Below are 20,364 nucleotides of genomic sequence, written 5' to 3'. Positions count from 1 at the left end.
AAGGATGTGGGGGGACAATCCCCAAGTTCTCTGACCCTCAGACCTGACCGAGGCTGAGAACAAATGAAAATGTCGACAAGAAATTGAGACCAACTTACCAAACATTCAAAAATCACGGGTCAGGCCCCCAAAAATCACAAGACTGGCTTAGAATTCACAAGGTTTTTAAAAAATAACAAATGTTGAGTTCTCTTCAGCTGCTTGTGCGTGTCTGGGGTTAGGTATCCTTGGGTGACACTTTCAAGTGTTTCTCTGCAAGGCTCAGTGCTAGAAACTTACCTTTGGTTTTTTCATGCAAACTGAGACGTTCACCTCATCACAGGCCTCCAGGAGCTGGTGCTTTTAGAAAAACGCCAAATATCGTGGGAGTCGCGATAAAAGTGTGAGAGCTGGCGACGCTGCTGAGAACTGGTGCTTTCATCTCAGAAATGGAACTGAGCCGTGTTTTCCTGCCAGAAATGGGAGAGGCCTTTCAAGGCTCAGGCAGGGGTTTGGGCCAAGCCAGACACTTGGGGAGCTGCAGTGACTGGGAGCATGGAGAAGCCAGTGGGGATGGAGGGATCAGAGGTTAGGGGCTGGCTGAGCAGGGGAGAGCCTGAGGTTTATTTCGGGCGGGGTAGAGCCTGGGGGTGCTGCTTTGAGGTGCTGTCATGGGTGGGTCAGAGGAAGCCTGGGGCAGCCTCCCCATTTTACCCCCACTTCCCATTACTCCCCATCTGTCCCTTCCCCCCACAACTCCAGCCCACTTATCCTGCCCCCTTCAATCCCCTTTGCCACCCTGCCTGCCCCTTTCACCCCCATTCCCTCAGCCTGCCCATCCCCCCCACATTGCTCCATCTCCCCCACTCCGCTCCCCCCAAAGCCAGTCACGGGGGCTGTCAGGCTGCTCCCTCCGTTTGCCCCAGGCTGCCTGGGCGACAGCTGGGGGCATTGAGAGCACAGGAGAGACCATCCCCTACCTCAGGGCTGGACCCAGCCGCCCCATCGGCCGGGAGGAGGACACCTGGGGGGGTCCTGGCCCTGAGTATCCTGAATTCAGAGGTCCCTGTTGCTTTGCAGACAGCAGCACGGGATTGAGGGGGAGGGGCGGAAGGGACTGGATGGACGCAGATGCTGCGCTCTCCTCTGGGGAGGAGGCAGCAAGAGGGGACACAGACTCTTTGGAACAAGCATTGTCCAGAGGCCCCTGAGCTGAGGCAGCTCCCACCTCTCCTCCTCCCAGAGGAGCCCCTGGCACAGCCTCACCCCTGCCCAGCAAGCTGAGAGCCTCACATGGCAGCTCCACTGTGCACCTCCTCTCACTCACTGCCTCCCCCTCTCCCCCGGCCCAGGGACTGAGGAAGGACAGATGGCGGGGGGGGATGGGGGAGGCTGGGTCACGCTGAGAGTCACACCTCGGAGGAGGGGGGTTCTCTGCCCAGGGCGGGTGGGCTGAGCAGGGCACAGGCTGTTCCCACCCACCACAGGCTATGCCAGCCCCTGGAGTCTTCATCCAGCCCCATGTCCCTGTGAGCACAGCCCCTTCCCAGCAGTGCACTGCCTCGTGGCCTGGCTGGGAGCCTGGGAACTGACCACTTCCCCCCAGTGTCAGGACATGGGTTAGGTCCCAGCTGTCAGAGTGGAGGCCGGGGCAGGGCCTAGTGCTACCCATGGGCAGGCGGGAGGAGACTTACTCCCCACTGGAGAGGGGTGGGGATGGGGGTACTGCAGCGGCTGGGAGCTCTGGGCTGCCTACGGGACCCTGCCCTGCGCCCCTTCGAGCCGGGGCCGTTGGGAATGAGGGAGCCAGGCTCAGAGGTTCCTGCTTTTATTGATGCGAGTGAATAAATGGAAAGCGCACGGGAAGCTCCAGGCTCAGCAACGCCCGGCACAGAGGGACTGAGAATCCCACGACCGACAGGGCCCAGTCGTGGCCTCTGCCCACAGCGCTCGGGACGGGCTAGGGGCTCCCGTTCCCCACAGACAGCAGCAAGCTCATGCTTTTTAGGGCCGGATTCACACCGGTGTAAATCAGGAGTGACTCCAGTGAGGTCACGGGAGATACAAGGGTGTAAAACCAGTGAGGGGAGAATCATCAGACGTTCTCTTTGCAGCATGTGACGCCTGGCAAGGGGCGTTTGGAGCCGAGCGGCTGGCGCACACAGCTCTGGTGATCTGGGGCAGGGGCGTGCAGGCCTGAAATGCTCCCAGCTCGAGGGGTTGGTTCCAGCAGCAACAAGCTTAGTGCCTATTAATACGGTGGCCAAATACTGTCAGGCAGCCAGGTCTCGATGGGTGACACAAGCTAATTGTGGTTCGGTTTCTCCGTCCCCGTGCGGCCCTTTCCACTCTCGCTCCCTGCAACAAATGAATTGGAGAGAGCGAGAATTTAGAGAGAAGAATGAACAAGTGGGGACGGGGCAAGGAAGTGTTTAAAAGCACCAGCGCAGACTGGTTTCCAAAGTGCCCTCCTCCCCTCCCCTCCTCTCCCCTCCCCTCCTTTCCAGAGGTTGGGCAGAGGCCTGGACTCTGTGGTCTCTGCTGATCTAAATGAGCACAGCTCCAGTGGCTTCCAGACAGCTAACGCACTGTAATGCACACCTCCTCGTCCAGCGGTGATGGCCTAGCCGCAGACGGAGCGTTCAAGTCCTTACGGGAGCCTTTCGAGCTGGAATAGTCTCCCGAGAGACGTGAGAACGTGAGCAAATTAAAAACCAGCGAGGACGAAGCAATGGAAACTAGGGAACAGCCCCTGGGGGGATGAAACATAACTGGGCTATTGTGGAGGGTCTATATTGTCTCAGACTGTACCTTGCTGAGCAGTACAGGATCTGCCCTCTAGAGATCCCAATGGCAGAAACCTCCCAGCCACAGCTGAGGGGGGGGGGGGAGTAGGATTTTATAAACACGGTTTCTCCGATACTGATTCAAGTGAGATTCAGCGGTACGGAAGCAGCGTCTGGAAGGGGTGGGTTTTGGGGAAGGCCCATTGTGTTCGTACCAGGGACCTGCAGATCCCGATGTATTTCTCCTTCGCCCACAAGTCCTACCTAAAAGGTCCATGTCCCAGCAATCCCCCTTCCAGCCAAGGAGGGCTGGGTGGGAATCCTCATTGGTACCCAGCGACCTCCATCTTTGGTCAGCCAGCAGAGTTGCTCTGGAGTGGCTGGAGGCCCCTTGGTCTCGTAGGCCCGGGCACTGCTGCCCCCACTCCAATCCCAGACACTGCTGGGCTGGGGCAGAAGGGGCTGAGAGGTGCACAGTCCATACCACAGACACGGCGTCCGTGGGGAGAGGGGAGCAGGCAGGAGAGACCCTGGAGTCACGCTGCAGCAGGAGAGCAGTGGGCAACCTCTGCTCACACAGAGCGTCCTGCTGGACTGGATCCTGTTTCACAGCCTGTCTCGCCCTGTGGGGGATCCCCAGGGACAGCAGGGACAAGGGAAGAGCCCCTCTGCAGGGAAGTGCTCAGGGCCCCATGCGCAGGACTCGCCAGTTGATGCTATGGGCCTCTGACCACCTTGGCTGCTGCTCTATTGTGCCCTACAACCATGACAGAATCCTCCACAGGGCAGCCCCGGCCAGCGCCACAACCACCAACAGCACCAGCCACCGACACCTCGTTGTCCTCTCGGGCTGGGTCTCCTCGCGGGACTCAGCAGCTGCCAGAAAACTCACCTGCTTCTGGGAGTCAGCCACTTGTGGGGCTAGGAGCTGTGTAAGGGGCTTTCCCCTCTCCCACCCGGGGAGGTACCTTGGGGGTTTTGGAGCCTCCTCCTCCCCCAGGGAAACAGGAAAAGGCCTCGTGTGCAATACACTGAAACTGCCACTTAACGGATCTCTCCAGGAGGTTCCCTCACCGCATGGAAACCTGAAGCAATAACTACTTTGTAACGTTGCCCTTAGACCCTAGGCCCGGGCAGACCCCTCCCCTGGGGAGTTTGGGGGATGGGAAGCCAAAATTCCTGGGCACATTGGAAAATGTTGGCCTCAGAGACTTTATTCAATTGACCCTTTAATGTCTGTTCTGTCCCACTGTCTCCTTGGAGACTTGATCCAGCCCCATTTCCCTGTGTGCACGGCCCCTTCCCAGCACCACGCCTCTCCGTGGCCAGGCTGGGACCCCTGGGACCAGCTAGTCACTGGGTGGGCGGATATTGGCTGGGTCCCAGCTGTCTGAGAGTCAAGACTAGGGGGCAGAGGCTACTGCTCAACTAAAGACAGGCGGGAAGAGCCTTGCTATAGGGCCATGCTGCAGCTGTCCCCACTCCTCCCCCGGGGGAGAGGGCAGGGGAGGCTGGGTTCAGGGGCCGGGTCTGCCCCATACAGAAGGTTCGGCTGGTCAGGGCAGGGGTCAGTGAGAATCTCCCTGGGGCAGGGTCATTTCTGGGGAGGCCGTGGATCCCCTGGGTGGGGAGATGTAATTCCCAGAGTGGGGACGGGGGGAGAGAGGGTCGCTGGCTCCACCCAGAGCATCCTGCCAGAGCGACCCTGTATTCGATCCCATCCCACCCCCCGGGGACCTCAGGAAGGTGCATGAGGAAAAAGCCTCCCTGCAGGGACGTGCTCAGGGCCCCATGCGCAGGACTCACCAGCGGCTGCCGTTGGGGTGACGCCCCATCACGCGCTGCCACCGTGCCGGGACCCTCCATGCCCAGCGGCTGCTGCAGGATGGGCCCAGCCAGGGCAGCCCCGGCCAGCACCAGAACCAACAGCAGCCACAGACGCTTCATCGTCCCCTCGGGCTGCGTCTCCTCGCGGGACTCTCGGGCTGTGCCACAGATTCCCCTGGGAGAGGGGCCTCGGCCTTGTGTGGGGCTGGGGGTTGTGTGAGCGACTGGCGGGTGCTGGAGGTTTTTAACCAGCCCTCCCCTCTCCCACATGGGGAGGTACCTTGGGGGTTTAGGGACCTCCTTCCCGCCCCCTCCCCACCAGGGGAACAGGAAAGTGCCTCGTGTGCATTACACTGAAACTGCCACTTAACGGATCTCTCCAGCAGGTTTCCTCACCGCATGGAAACCTGGAGCAAGAATTATTTTGTAACATCGCCCATAGACCCTGGGCCCGGGCAGACCCCTCCCCTGGGGATTTTGGGGGTGGGCGTGAGGGGCAGGATGACTTAGGACAGGCTGTTCTGTCCCATTACTCGTACGTGATACGTTGTCTCTCACACTGAGCCATCAGCCCCGACAGTCACTACACGGCATCTCCAGGGCGTCTGATCAGCCCAGCGTTAAAGGAGTCAAACCCGTGGGGCTCCCACCTGTTACATGGCAGAGCTGCTCAGAGCCCCCGGGGCTGGAACGAGATGTCCCGGGGTGATATTGGGCAGAGGGGGGCCGAGGGGGACTAGTAAGGTATGTGAGTGTGTTTTACCCCCCGTGGTGTGCAGGCCTGCTCTGAACAGGGTTAGATACCATAGTGCTCAAAACACCGCCCCCCCCCCCCCCCCCCCGCCGCACCCCTGTCTGCGCTCCCTGTATTCTCACCCCCGGGCAGAGCCGAACCTAGGGTAGGGAAGGGGGGAAATTTGACCAAAAATCTCAGTGTCGACCCCCCTCTTGCCTGTCTGAGGGAAGGTCAGTCCCTTTTAACCCTGGGGATCCCCACACACCCGTATGTACCATATAGGGTGTCCAGACGTCCCAATTTTATCGGGACTGTCCCGATATTTGCTTGTTTGTCCTGCGTCCCGACCGATGTTCAGTTGGGACACTGGACAAGCAAGCAATTTTGCCCTCCGCTCCGGTGCACAGGCGGAGCCTGGAGGGGTTCACGGGGCCCCCCCCGGCCCCGACTCCGCCCCCTCTTCCCCCCATCGGATCCCTCCCCAAATCCCCGCCCTGACCCTGACCCAGCCCCGCCCTCTCACTGCCCCATTGGATCCCTCCCCAAATCCCTGCCCTGGTCCCGCCTCTTCCCCAAGCACTCCGCATTCCTCCTCCCTCCCAGGCTTGCACTGACCAAGTGCTGGAGGGAGGCCCGGGGGACGCAGGGGATGGCGGGGTGAGTCCGGCCTGGCCCGAGTGCAGGCAGGAGGGCGGAGCGGTACCTGCAGGGGCAGCCCCGGGTCCGGCCTGGGGAACCGGCTCCCTATACGCGCCCATGGGTGGGGGGGCAGCAGCTGCCCGCGTGGGAACTCCGCTTCCTCGGGGCTTCACCTCCTGCCACGTGCGTGCTGCCCCGCAGGGCGGGCTTTAGGGAAACCCCGCTCCAGGGTGGAGGCAGCGGCAGCCCCATTCGTTCCCTCTGCGCACGCGGCGGTGAAAACCCATGACGAGCCCAGCGCACGCGGCAGCGGCGGCTTCCGGTGCGACCGCTGTCCAGGCGCAGCCAGCAAAGGGCCCCGGGGGGCGGGGAGAAGCAGCCGGGACCCGAGCGGGATGGGGGGGGCTAGGGCCTGCTGCCCCCACTCTGGGGCCACCCGCGGTGCTCTGTGGGGCAGCTGGGCGTGGGCCCAGGCACACTGGGGGTGCCAGGTTTGCACCAGCTGGGCACCTTCACCTCCCCCCCGCGTCCCGATATTTCACCTTTGTCATCTGGTTGCCCTAGTACCATATCCAGCTTTGTGTGTGCACAAGGGATGGGAGGAGAGGGAAGCACTTGTAAAGGGTTAAGGACATGAATTCTTTTGCTGTGCTCAATGTGACTCTGCTTCCATTTCCTGCCCGGTGCCAGGGAGCAGTTCAGGGCTGTGCTGACGTGCATTGAGATTCCTGCACCGCTGGGAATGGTTCTGTGTCATAAAGCAGAGGCCACTGACTGGTGAGTTTGGGGGGCCAGCCAATGCGCCTGTGGGGGCTGAGAAGTGTCTGAATATCACATACCTTGATGGTGTCTGGTGTTGGGCACCCAAACTGTTGAGTCACTTTGTAAATCGTGGGTCTCCAGTGATGGGGTTAAAGGTCAGAGCTAGTGGATGTGCCATGTGGCCCCACAGCCCTGGAGAAATTAAGGGCAAATATTTCCCAGGTGGCCGTGGATTTTGGCTGTTTCAGTTTCCGGGGTTCCCATTACGACACCTAGAGCCTGATTGTCTGAGTCTTCTGAGCAGCCCCGTCCTCCCGCTCAGCCGTTCGGAAGCCCCACCCCTGCATGTTTCAGGAGGTGACCCTATAAAGTAAGAGAGCCAGAAGGAGTGGGCACCCTGGAAAATGTTGGCCTAGAGACGACTCCGAGACTTTAATCAAACGGCTGATAGGCCCCTTTAATGTCTGTTCCACCCACTTTGTGATTGGGTGCTGGGGAGGGTGGGAGAGATGAGACCGGGACACCTCGTGTTATTAAACAGGAGCCCCTCCCACGGGGTAAGCAGTGACATCAGTTGGCTCCAAACAGGGTCAGGTCAGTGGCCCATCCATGCTGGTGGCCGACCTGCCGTGGTGCCGGCCAGGCCCTGCTACTTCAGAGGAAGGAAACTTGGTACCCGGGAGCAGTCAGGGCTGTACATGGGGGAATCCCCTGCTGAGAAATGCCCCCCACCAAACCCACGCTTGCCACTGGCTGAGCTGGGCAGGGTCTCTCCGGCGATTAGGGAGTGCAGCAGGCCTGGGTCTCCCTGGGAAAATGAGACGGGCACAGGCCTCTGTCTGCTTCTACCCTCCCTGCTGGCAGCCCCAGGGCCCTCCACTTACCCACCCCCTGTGCGACCTGCTCCCAGCCCCCCTGCCGAGCTCTCAGAGGACACTGAGCAGCTGCTGCCCTGCCAGCCCCCTGGCAGATCCTTCCTGACCCACATTTAAAAGCGATGGGACCATGGCCCCCTGCTCCCCTCTGCCCCCCCCCGTTCCGGCGCCCCCGCGATGGGCACTGGGAGAGGAGTCGTCTCCCCACCTCCAGGGAGCCAGGCTCAGAGGTTCCTGCTTTTATTGGTGCGAGTGAATAACTGCAAAACACATGGGAAGCTCCAGGCTCAGCAAAGCGGGTTCATCGCCTGGTACGGAGGGAATGAGCCTCCCACGACCTCCCCAGCTGAGATGTCTGTTCAGCCTTTCCGGCTTCCCCTTCTGGTGACTCCACGTATCACTGAGTACATGCCATATCTCCAAGCGCTGATCTGCGGCTGCGCGGCCCGTCTCACTCTCACGCCCTGAAACACACACAGGCGAGACACAGCGCTAGGGGCTGGAGCTGGAGGCACCGGCCTACTCCATGGCTGCCCCTCCCAGGCCGGCAGTGGAGACCCTGGGTGTGGGTCCCAGCCCACCCAGGCTGCGAGGCAGCGAGTCTGGGAGAACCACAGGGCCTGTCAGCGTCCGGCAGCCTCAGCCCAGAATCCCCTTTGCATTGGTCCCAGCCGAGCCCCCTCCCTTCCCCACGAGACTTGTCCGCCCCCGTGGTCACGCCCACTGATCTGCTGTGCCCGGGCCCTGTCTGTATTGCAGTGGGGGGGGGTCCAAAGTGGGCCCGGCCCTGCCCTGCCTGGCTCAGCCATGGGCCGAGCAGGGCCCATGGCTGAGCCAGGCAGGGCAGGGCCCTGAAGACGTGACAGGGGGCTGGGCATTGGGCTGTGTTTGGGCTCCTAGCATGTAGTGTAACAATGTAGAACTGATAAATTAAATTGTTTTTAATTGTTCACTTTATTAATGTAACTTCATAAGTAAAGTTTTATGAATGAAACAATATTCATTCATAAAACCAGTTACCCCAATAACTGGCTAATTAACAGTTAAGAAGCTTGTTAAGAGCCATAGCTGTCCAGTCAGCTGCCTTTGTAAGTTTCACTATCAATCCAATTCCTGCTTAAATCACTGAGACTTGCTCTGTTTCAGTATTGTAACTTCTGTTCACCATTTATTACACTTGCCTACAGTGTAACTTCTGTTCACTGTTTGCCATCCATTATACTTGTCTATATTGTAACTTCTGTTCACTGTTTGCCATATTGTAATTCAAACCCCATTTTAAAACGCGTACTCCATTTTGTAAGGGCTTGCTGCAACCTTCATTTTTGAAAACCCTGCTGTAATTTTATTAGTTTAGTTTAGATGTGTGAATGAGGTATGTATGGATGATGGACTCAACCTCCAGCCCCAGCCTGTCCTGATTAAATAGAGTTCAAACACCAACGGCTGAAGATGCAGACAAGAGCCCTAACAAAGTAAGAAGAATCCACCCTAAAAAGAAAAGGTGCAATAGAAGAAAGATCAAAGCCCGGTCCGAGGCTGAAAGTCATGTCTGCAATTGACGGGTGATCAATCACCAAACCCAGAGGCAGCGTGACACAGCAAGACATATAGACGCTCTGGATTCAAACTAAAGCCTACAAAAAGGATTGGTGAGATGGAAAACTTTGGAGGAGGGTAACATTCTGCTGCCAACATGGAAGGGCATCGGTGCATGCCCAACAGAGACCCAGCTCGTCCTTGTGCCCGGCTTTCCTGGCCAGTTAGCCACCACAAGCTACGAACCCAAGCTGCAAACTCAAGCCACAGACTCAAGCAGGACTGGTAACTATGCAGCAGCTGCAGAACATCTGATGGATGTGTGTACGTGTGTAAATGTGTATGTGTGTGTGTGTGTGTGTGTGTGTTTATAGGTATTAGATATAATGTGTGTGTATAAGGATTAAGATATTAGTTATTGGTCATAAATCAAATTATCATAATAAATGTGGCATCTTTATCTTGTCCCCTTTAATAAGATCCTGCTAGTTTTTATTGGTATAACAGTAGGAGCCTGGAGGCAAAGCAGGAACCTCCCAGCTACAGCTGACCCCCGCCCCCCCCCAACCCCGGAGGGAGTGGGCGGGGGCGGCTGGGTGCAGGGGCTAGGTCTGCTCCATACAGAAGGTTTGGCTTGTCAGAGCAGGGGTCAGTGAGAATCTCCCTGGGGCAGAGTCATTTCTGGGGAGCCCATGGATCCCCTGGGTGGGATAGGCTGACCAGACAGCAAGTGTGAAAAATTGGAACAGGGTGTGGGGAGTAATTGGTGCCTAAATAAGACAAAACCCCAAATATCGGGACTGTCCCTATAAAACCGGGACATCTGGTCACCCTAGGGTGGGGAGATGTAATTCCCATAGTGGAGTTGTGGGTAGGGAGGGTCCCTGCCAGAGCGACCCTGTATCCGATCCCATCCCACCCCCCCGGGACCCCAGGAAGGGGCATAAGGCAAAGAGGACGTGCTCAGGGCCCCGTGCGCAGGACTCACCAGTGGCTGCAGGGACGTGCTCAGGGCCCTGGGTGCAGGACTCACCAGCGGCTGCCGTTGGGCTCCGTCCACCTGGGCTGATGTCCCATCACATGCTGCCACCGCACCGGGACCCTCCACGCCCAGCGGCTGCTGCAGGATGGGCCCAGCCAGGGCAGCCCCGGCCAGCGCCAGAACCAGCAGCAGCACGAGCCACAAATGCCTCATCGTCCCCTCGGGCTGCGTCTCCTCCCGGGACTCTCGGGCTGTGCCACAGATTCCCCTGGGAGAGGGGCCTCGGCCTCGTGTGGGGCTGGGGGTTGTGTGAGCGACTGGCGGGTGCGAGAGATTTTTAACCAGCCTTCCCCTCTCCCACACGGGGAGGTACCTTGGGGGTTAAGGAACTTCCCCCCTCCCAAAGGGAAACAGGAAAGTGCCTCGTGTGCAATACACTGAAACTGCCACTTAACGGATCTCTCCAGCAGGTTTCCTCACCGCATGGAAACGTGGAGCAAGAACTACTTTGCAACGTCGCCCTCAGACTCTGGGCCTGGGCAGACCCCTCCCCTGGGGTGTTTGGGGGTGGACGTGTGGGGCAGGATGGGTTAGGACAGACTGTTTTGTCCTGTTACTCGTATGTGATACTTTGTCTCTCACACTGAGCCATCACACTGAGGGAACTGGGATTGTTTAGTCTGCAGAAGAGAAGAACGAGGGGGGATTTCAACTACCTGAAAGGAGGTTCCAAAGAGGATGGATCTAGACTGTTCTCAGTGGTGGCAGATGACAGAACAAGGAGCAATGGTCTCAAGTTGCAGTGGGGGAGGTCTAGGTTGGATATTAGGAAAAACTGTTTCACTAGGAGGATGGTGAAGCACTGGAATGGGTTACCTAGGGAGGTGGTGGAATCTCCTTCCTTAGAGGTTTTTAAGGTCAGGCTTGACAAAGCCCTGGCTGGGATGATTTAGTTGGGGATTGGTCCTGCTTTGAGCAGGGGGTTGGACTAGATGCCTCCTGAGGTCCCTTCCAACCCTGATATTCTATGATCGGCGCCGACAGTCACTACACGGCATCTCCAGGGCGTCTGATCAGCCCAGCGTTAAAGGAGTCAAAGCCATGGGGCTCCCACCTGTTACATGGCAGAGCTGCTCAGAGCCCCCGGGGCTGGAACGAGGCGTCCTGGGGTGATATCGGGCAGAGGGGGGCCGAGGGGGACTAGTAAGGTATGTGAGTTTGTTTTACCCCCACTCATGGTGTGCAGGCCTGCTCTGAACAGGGTTAGACACCCCAGTGCTCAAAACACGCCCCCCTCCTGCCTCCCTGTCTGCACTCCCTCTATTCTCACCACCGGGTGGAGCCAAACCTGGGGTAGGGAAGGTGGGAAATTTGACCAAAAATCTCAGTGTCGTCCCCCCTGTTATGTGTCTGAGGGAAGGTCAAGGCCGTCTGAGGCCTGGGGATCCCCACACACCCGTGTGTACCACGTTTAACCTTGTCAGTGCACAAGGGAGGGGGGGAGGAGGAGAGGGCAGCGCCAGTAAAGAGTGTGGGGGCAGAGAAGTGTCTGAATATCATGTACCTCGAAAGTGTCTGGAGTTGGGCACCCAAACTCATGAGTCACTTTTGTAAATTGTGGCTCTCCAGTGGCAGGGTTAATGTCAGAGCTAGTGGATGGGGCACGGGGCCCCACAGCCTGGAGAAGTTAATGTAAAAAATTTCCCAAGTGGCTATGGATTTTGGCTGTTTCAGTTTCTGAGTTCCCCATTTACAACACCTAGAACCTGATTGTCTGAGACGCCTGAGCAACCCCCTCCTCCCGCTCAGCCCTTCGGGAGCCCAGACCCTGCAAGTGTCCGGAGGGGACCCTATGAACTAAGAGCCAAAATTCCTGGGCCCATTGGACAATGTTGGCCTAATGGCAGGACTCAGAGCCTTAAAAACAAACGGCCGATAAGGCCCCATTAATGTCTGTTCCACCCCCTGAGCGACAGGGCGCTGGGGAGGGTGGGAGAGATGAGACCACGGACCCCTCGTGTTGTTAAACAGCAGCCCCTCCCATGGGGTAAGCAGTGACATCTATTGGCTGCAAACAGGGGCAGGCCAGTGGCCCATCTGAGTTGGTGGCCGACCTGCCATGGTGCCAGCCAGGCCCTGCTGCTTCAGGGGAAGGAAATTTCTCTAGTGCCCAGTTCAGACAGTGCACCCCCTCCCCCCGCCCATGGGCCAATGAGCAGCTGCTGCCCTGCCAGCCTTAGGGCAGACCCCCCCTGCCCCACGACCCGACGCCCATCGCACAGACCCTGGGGAGCTGGGTCTATTAGCGCCGACTCCAGGGGTGCTCAGGGGCTCAAGCACCTGCAGAGAAATCAGGGTTGGACGGGGCTGCTGCTCTGGGGGCTCTAGGGGGGGCTGCCAATCAGCTGTTCAGCAGCTGGCCCTGCGCCCCCATCAGCTCTTCAGTGTCTGCGCCGCTGATCAGCTGTAGAGAGGGACTGCCCCGCCACTCGCCCCCTCTGCCCATGAGACAGGAGAGGGCAGAAAGGAGGAGGTGGGCGGGCGGGAGGCGCTCAGGGGACTGGGTCTTGGGGGAGGGGGCCGAGTGGGGGCGGGAAGAGGTGGAGTGATGGTGGGGCCTTAGGAGAGCTGACGAAGCCGGGGTGGGGCACCCACCGGCAAAACCGAAAGTCAGCCCCTCTGGGTGGGTGCCATTGGCAATATAGACCAGGGGAAGGGGGTCCCCAGCACTGGGAGGCCAGGGGAGCCTGGCTTCTCCCTAGAGATTCATCCAGCCCCATGTCCCCTTGAGCAAAGACCTTTCCCGGCACCCTGTCTCCTCATGGCCTGGCTGGGAGCCGGGGAACCGGCCACTCCCTTCTGTGTCAGGAGGACACGGGCCAGGTCCCAGCTGTCAGAGTGGAGGCCGGAGCAGGGCCTAGTGCTACCCATGGGCAGGCAGGAGGAGCCCGGTTACATGGGCCTCACTCCATCTGTGCTGGGAACGGGGCCTTACTCCCCGCTGGAGAGGGTGGGGATGGGGTTACTGCAGCGGCTGGGAGCTCTGGGCTGCCTACGGGACCCTGCCCTGCGCCCCTTCGAGCCGGGGCCGTTGGAAATGAGGGAGCCAGGCTCAGAGGTTCCTGCTTTTATTGGTGCAAGTGAATAAATGGAAAACACACGGGATGCTCCAGGCTCAGCAAAGCAGGTTCATCGTCCGGCACAGAGGGACTGAGAATCCCACGACCGACAGGGCCCAGTCCTGGCCTCCGCCCGCAGCGCTCGGCAGGGGCTGGGAGCTTCTGTACCCCGCAGCCAGCAGCAAGCTCACTCCTGAGGTGTAACCTTCGCCGACAGCTCAGCAGTGCCAGGGAACGGGTGGGGGAGGGGAGGCCGGCTGGGCCCAGCCAGAGGGGAGTGACTGGAGGTGCCGTCCCCTCCCTAGGCGTGGCGTCTGGGCACATGAATGATTTTCACCTTGATGCGATGGTGTACCATCGAGAGGCTGCCAGGTAGCCAAGCTATGGTCTTTGGTGCCTGCGTGGCCCGTCTCACTCTCACTCTCCTGCCCTGAAACACACACAGAGGAGACACAGAGCTGGAGGCAACGAACCACTCCCTTTTTTTTTTTTTTTAAATAGCGCTGGAAGGGTCTCTGAAAGGTCATCGAGTCCAGTCCCCTGCCTTCACTAGCAGGACCAAGTACTGATTTTTGCCCCAGATCCCTAAGTGGCCCCCTCAAGGATTGAACTCACAACCCTGGCTTTAGCAGGCCAATGCTCAAACCACTGAGCTATCCCTCCCCCACACTTGCCCCCAGCAGGCTGGCACTAGGGAGACCCCAGGCTGCGAGGCAGCGAGCCTGGGAGAACCACAGGGCCGCCAGCGTCCGGCAGCCTCAGCCCAGAATCCCCTTTGCATTGGTCCCAGTCGAGCCCTGTGTCCTCCCGACAAGACGCGACAGGCCCCAGGGGCCGTGACCACTGATCTGCTGTGCCCAGGCCCTGTCTGCATTGAAATGGGGGGTCCAAAGTGGGCCCTGCCCTGCCTGGCTCCGCCATGGGCCCTGCTCGGCCTCTGTCCCCTGCAGGCATGACTGGGGGCTGGGCAGTGTCTGGCAGTGCTTAGGAGCCTGGGGGCAAAGCAGGAACCTCCCAGCTGGGGCTGGGCAAGATTGAATTGGGGTTGGTCCTGTTTGGAGCAGGGGTTGGACTAGATGACCTCTTGCGGTCTCTTCCAACCCCAAGCTTCTCTGATTCTCAGAGATACATGAGGAACCATCCCAGCTCCCTGCAGAGAGGCTGACAGGGGTGGGGGGGAATTACCTCACCAGGACAAACCAGCCTTCCCCTCTCACACACGGGGAGGTACCTTGGGGGTTTAGGGACCTCCCTCCCCCCCCCCCCAAGGGAAACAGGAAAGTGCCTCGTGTGCAATACACTGAAACTGCCACTTAACTGAACTCTCCAGCAGGTTTCCTCATTGGATGGAAACCTGGAGCAAGAACTATTTTGTAACGTCGCCCGTAGACCCTAGGCCCGGGCAGACCCCTCCCCTGGGGTGTTTGGGGGTGGGCGTGAGGGGCAGGATGACTTAGGATAGACTGTTCTGTCCCGTTACTCGTATGTGATACTTTGTCTCTCACACTGAGCCATCAGCCCCGACAGTCACTACACGGCATCTCCAGGGCGTCTGATCAGCCCAATGTTAAAGGAGTCAAAGCCGTGGGGCTCCCACCTGTTACATGGCAGAGCTGCTCAGAGCCCCCGGGGCTGGAACGAGGCGTCCCGGGGTGATATCGGGCAGAGGGGGGCCGAGGGGGACTAGTAAGGTATGTGAGTGTGTTTTACCCCCCGTGGTGTGCAGCCCTGCTCTGGACAGGGTTAGACACCACAGTGCTCAAAACATCGCCCCCCCCCCCCCCCCGCCTCCCTGTCTGCACTCCCTGTATTCTCCCCTCGGGCGGAGCCGAACCTGGGCTGGGGGGGGGAAATTTGAACGAAAATCTCAGTGTCGACCCCCCTCTTGCCTGTCTGAGGGAAGGTCAGTCCCTGTGAGCCCTGGGGATCCCCACACAGCCGTGTGTACCACGTCCAGCCTTGTGTGTGCACAAGGGAGGGGGGAGGAGGCGAGGGCAGCGCTAGTAAAGGGTTAATTACATGAATGCTTTTGGCTGAGGCAGCAGGTGCTGCAGCCTGTGTGTGTTCAATGTGACTCTGCTTCCATTTCCTGCCCGGTGCCAGGGAGCAGCTCAGGGCTGTGCTGACGTGCGTTGAGATTCCTGCGCCGCTGGGAATGGTTCTGTGTGATAAAGCCAGAGGCCAAGAATTTCCAGACTGACTGGTGAGTTTGGGGGCCCAACATGAGCTGCCCTGCAGGGCCCAGCCAATCCGCCTGTGGGGGCTGAGACGTGTCTGAAAATCACCGACCTCGAAGTGTTACTGGAGTGTGGCCCCCAATCTCATGAGACACTTTTGAAAACCTTGGCTCTCCAGTCATGGCGTTAAAGTTCAGAGCTAGTGGATGGGGCACGTGGCCCCACGGCCATGGAGATGTTAAGGTCAAATATTTCCAAAGGGGCTGTGGATTTTGGTTCTTTCCGTTTCTGGGTTCCAAACTGATGACACCCAGAGCCTGATTGTCTGAGAATCATAAATGTAAGCGAGGGACCCCTATGGGACCCTTCGATGTGCCCCTTCGAGCCGAGACCGTTGGGAATGAGGGAGCAGGGCGCTGGGAGATGAGTCGTTTCCCTTCCCCGCACCCCACCACGGAGCCAGGCCCAGAGGTTCCTGCTTTTATTGGTGCAAGTGAATAAATGCAAAACACACGAGACGCTCCAGGCTCAGCAAAGCAGGTTCATCGCCTGGCGTGGAGGGAATGAGCCTCCCAGGACAGACAGGGCCCAGCCTCCACCTGCAGCATTTGGGAGGGGTTAGGAGCTCCAGCACCCTGCAGCCAGCAGCAAGCTCCCTCCTGATGCATAACTTTGGCCAAAAGCACAACAGGCCTGGGGAACAGGTGGGGGAGGGGAGGCCGGCTGGGCCCAGTCGGAGGGGAGTGACCGGAGGTGCCGTCCCCTCCCCAGCTGAGACGCTTGTTCAGCCTTTCCGGATTCCATCTCTGATGACAGAGCCTAGGATTGTGAGCCTGCCTGGTCTCCACACTCTCCACGTGGCTCGTCTCACTCTCGCTCCCTGGAACACACAAGGGCGAGACACGGCGCTAGGGGCCGGAGGAGCTGGAGGCTTCGAACCACTCCATGGCTGCCCCCTCCAAGCTGGCAGTAGGGAGACCCCGGGGGTGGGTCCCAGTCCACCCAGGCTGCGAGGCAGTGAGTCTGGGAGAACCACAGGGACTGTCAGTGTCCGGCAGCCTCAGCCCAGAATCCCCTTTGCATTGGTCCCAGCCGAGCCCCGTGTCCTCCCCACGAGACGCGTCAGGCCCCAGGGGCTGTGACCACTGATCTGCTGTGCCCAGGCCCTGTCTGTATTGCAGTGGGGAGGGGGAGGGTGTCCAAAGTGCACCCTGCCCTGCCTGGCTCAGCCATGGGCCCTGCTCGGCCTCTGTCCCCTGCAGGTGCGACGGGGCCCTGGGCGGCATCCGGGAACCTCCCAGCCGGGGCTGGGCAAGAGTTAATTGGGGTTGGTCCTGCTTGGAGCAGGGGGTTGGACTAGATGACCTCCTGAGGTCTCTTCCAACCCTGCCTCTCAGAGTTGGTAAGACAACTCCCACCTGTTCATGCTCTCTGTATGTGTGTATATATATCTCCTCAATATATGTTTCACTCTATATGCATCCGAAGAAGTGGGCTGTAGTCCACGAAAGCTTATGCTCTAATAAATTTGTTAGTCTCTAAGGTGCCACAAGTACTCCGGTTCTTTTTGCTGATATTCTCTGATTCTCTGATTCTAAGAGATACATGAGCAGGAGCCATCCCAGGTCCTTGAAGGGAGAGTGATGTGGGGGGAGGCGGGCGGGAGCATTATCTCACAACGGCAAACGCTCATTGGCTGGGGAGGCGGGCTGGGTGGTGATGCTCTGTAGAGCGAATTACGCCTGTGGTGGGGTGACACTCACCGCACATCCAGCCGGGGGCATTCTGCAGCCGGGACGTCTCACACTCCCCCTGGCTTTTCTGGGCAGGCTTCTCCCCATTGCTCTCCCTCTGTCATCCCTTTGCCTCCTGCCCCCTAACCAGGGCCGGCTCCAGGCACCAGCTTGCCAAGCAGGTGCTTGGGGCGGCCACTGTGGAGAGGGCAGGGGAGGCTGGGTTCAGGGGCCGGGTCTGCTCCATACAGAAGGTTCGACTGGTCAGGGCAGGGGTCAGTGAGAATCTCCCTGGGGCAGGGTCATTTCTGGGGAGGCCGTGGATCCCCTGGGTGGGAAGATGTAATTCCCAGAGTGGGGACGGGGAGAGGGAGGGTCCCTGGCTCCACCCAGAGCATCCTGCCAGAGTGACCCTGTATCCGATCCCATCCCACCCCCCGGGAACCCCAGGAAGGGGCACGAGGCAGAGAGCCTCCCTGCAGGGACGTGCTCAGGGCCCCGTGCGCAGGACTCACCAGCGGCTGCCGTTGGGGTGACGCCCCATCACGCGCTGCCACCGCGTTGGGACCCTCCACGCCCAGCGGCTGCTGCAGGATGGGCCCAGCCAGGGCAGCCCCGGCCAGCGCCAGAACCAGCAGCAGCACCAGCCACAAACGCCTCATCGTCCCCTCGGGCTGCGTCTCCTCCCGGGACTCTCGGGCTGTGCCACAGATTCCACTGGGAGAGGGGCCTTGGCCTCGTGTGGGGCTGGGGGTTGTGTGAGCGACTGACGGGTGCGAGAGATTTTTAACCAGCCTTCCCCTCTCCCACATGGGGAGGTACCTTGGGGGTTTAGGAACCTCCCCCTCTCCCCCCAGGGAAACAGGAAAGTGCCTCGTGTGCAATACACTGAAACTGCCACTTAACGGATCTCTCCAGCAGGTTTCCTCACCGCATGGAAACCTGGAGCAAGAACTATTTTGTAATATCACCCATAGACCCTGGGCCCGGGCAGACCCCTCCCCTGGGGTGTTTGGGGTGGGCGTGAGGGGCAGGATGAGTTAGCACAGACTGTTCTGTCCCATTACTCGTATGTGATACTTTGTCTCTCACACTGAGCCATCAGCCCCGACAGTCACTACACGGCATCTCCAGGGCGTCTGATCAGCCCAATGTTAAAGGAGTCAAAGCCATGGGGCTCCCACCTGTTACATGGCAGAGCTGCTCAGAGCTCGCGGGGCTGGAACGAGGCGTCCCGGGGTGATATCGGGCAGAGGGGGGCCGAGGGGGACTAGTAAGGTATGTGAGTGTGTTTTACCCACCGTGGTATGCAGGCCTGCTCTGAACAGGGTTAGACACCACAGGGCTCAAAACACCGCTCCCCCCCCCCCCCGCACCCGTCTGCACTCCCTGTATTCTCACCCCCGGATGGAGCCAAACCTGGGCTAGGGAAGGGGGGAAATTTGGACGAAAATCTCAGTGTCGACCCCCCTCTTGCCTGTCTGAGGGAAGGTCAGTCCCTGTGAGCCCTGGGGATCCCCACACAGCCGTGTGTACCACGTCCAGCCTTGTGTGTGCACAAGCGAGGGGGGGAGGAGGTGAGGGCAGCGCCAGTAAAGGGTTAATTACCTGAATGCTTTTGGCTGAGGCAGCAGGTGCTGCAGCCTGTGTGTGTTCAGTGGGACTCTGCTTCCATTTCCTGCCCGGTGCCAGGGAGCAGTTCAGGGCTGTGCTGAAAAGTGGACGAGAAGCTGGATATGAGTCTGCAGTGTGCCCTTGTTGCCAAGAAGGCTAACGGCATATTGGGCTGCATTAGTAGGAGCATTGCCAGCAGATTGAGGGAAGTGATTATTCCCCTCTATTCGGCACTGGCGAAGCCACATCTGGAGTAGTGCGTCCAGTTTTGGTGCCCCCCACTACAGAAGGGATGTGGACAAATTGGAGAGAGTCCAGCAGAGGGCAACAAAAATGATTAGGGGGCTGGGGCACATGACTTATGAGGAGAGGCCGAGGGAACTGGGCTTGTTTAGTCCACAGAAGAGAAGAGTGAGAGGGGATTTGATAGCAGCCTTCAACTACCTGAAGAGGGGTTCCAAAGAGGATGGAGCTCGGCTGGTCTCAGTGGTAGCAGATGACAGAACAAGGAGCAATGGTCTCAAGTTGCAGTGGGGGAGGTCTAGGTTGGATATTAGGGAACATTATTTCACTAGGAGGGTGGTGAAGCACTGGAATGCGTTACCTAGGGAGGTGATTGAATCTCTATGCATAGAGGTTTTTAAGGCCCCGCTTGACAAAGCCCTGGCTGGGATGATTTAGTTGGGGATTGGTCCTGCTTTGAGCAGGGGGTTGGACTAGATACCTCCTGAGGTCCCTTCCAACCCTGATCTTCTATGATTCTATGAAGTGCGTTGAGATACTGGGAATGAAGCTGGATCTATTGGCGCCGACTCCATGGGTACTCAGGAGCTCAAGCACCTGCAGAGAAATATTAGGGGGTCTGAGCACCCAGGGGGCTGGCCTGGGCTGCTGCTCTGGCGGCTCTGGGGGCAGCTGCCAATCAGCTGTTCAGCAGCTGGCCCTGCGCCCCCATCAACTCTTCAGTGTCTGCGCCGCCGATCAGCTGTTGACCAAAGCTCCCCGCCACTCACTCCTCTCTGCCCTTAAGGAGTGGGGCACCCACCGGCAAAACCAAAAATCAGCCCCTCTGGGTAGGTGCCATTGGCAATACAGGCCAGGGGAGGGGGGTCCCCAGCACTGGGAGGCCAGGAGAGCCTGGCTTCTCCCTAGAGATTCATCCAGCCCCATGTCCCCTTGAGCAAAGACCTTTCCCGGCACCCTGTCTCCTCATGGCCTGGCTGGGAGCCGGGGAACTGGCCAGTCTCTTCAGTGTCAGGACATGGGTTAGGTCCCAGCTGTGAGAGTGGAGGCCGGGGCAGGGCCTAGTGCTACCCATGGGCAGGTGGGCGGAGCCCAGCTCCATGGGCCTCGCTCCAGCTGTGGTGGGGATGCAGCGTTACTCCCCACTGGAGAGGGGTGGGGATGGGGATACTGCAGCGGCTGGGAGCTCTGGGCTGCCTACGGGACCCTGCCCTGCGCCCCTTCGAGCCGGGGCCATTGGGAATGAGGGAGCCAGGCTCAGAGGTTCCTGTTTTATTGGTTCCTGCTTTTACTCCTGACGTGTAACCTTCTCCGAGAGCTCAGCAGCGCCGGGGAACAGGTGGGGGAGGGGAG

At 59.2% G+C, this 20,364-nt stretch overlaps 1 long non-coding RNA gene across 1 annotated transcript; it reads right to left on the bottom strand.

The window, feature by feature from the left end:
• Positions 1 to 1,791: 1,791 nt before the first annotated feature.
• Positions 1,792 to 4,809, bottom strand: LOC128832722 (uncharacterized). Its single transcript, XR_008444035.1, has 2 exons — positions 4,572 to 4,809; positions 1,792 to 2,337 (listed from the first exon to the last, which is right to left on the bottom strand). It is a non-coding gene; the product is annotated as an uncharacterized LOC128832722 (long non-coding RNA).
• Positions 4,810 to 20,364: the final 15,555 nt, after the last annotated feature.

Source organism: Malaclemys terrapin, chromosome 2, assembly GCF_027887155.1.
Source record: "Malaclemys terrapin pileata isolate rMalTer1 chromosome 2, rMalTer1.hap1, whole genome shotgun sequence".
Classification (NCBI taxonomy): Eukaryota; Metazoa; Chordata; order Testudines; family Emydidae; genus Malaclemys; species Malaclemys terrapin.
The sequence above is the reverse complement of the archived record's forward strand: the minus strand, read 5'-3'. Positions and strand labels throughout refer to the sequence as shown.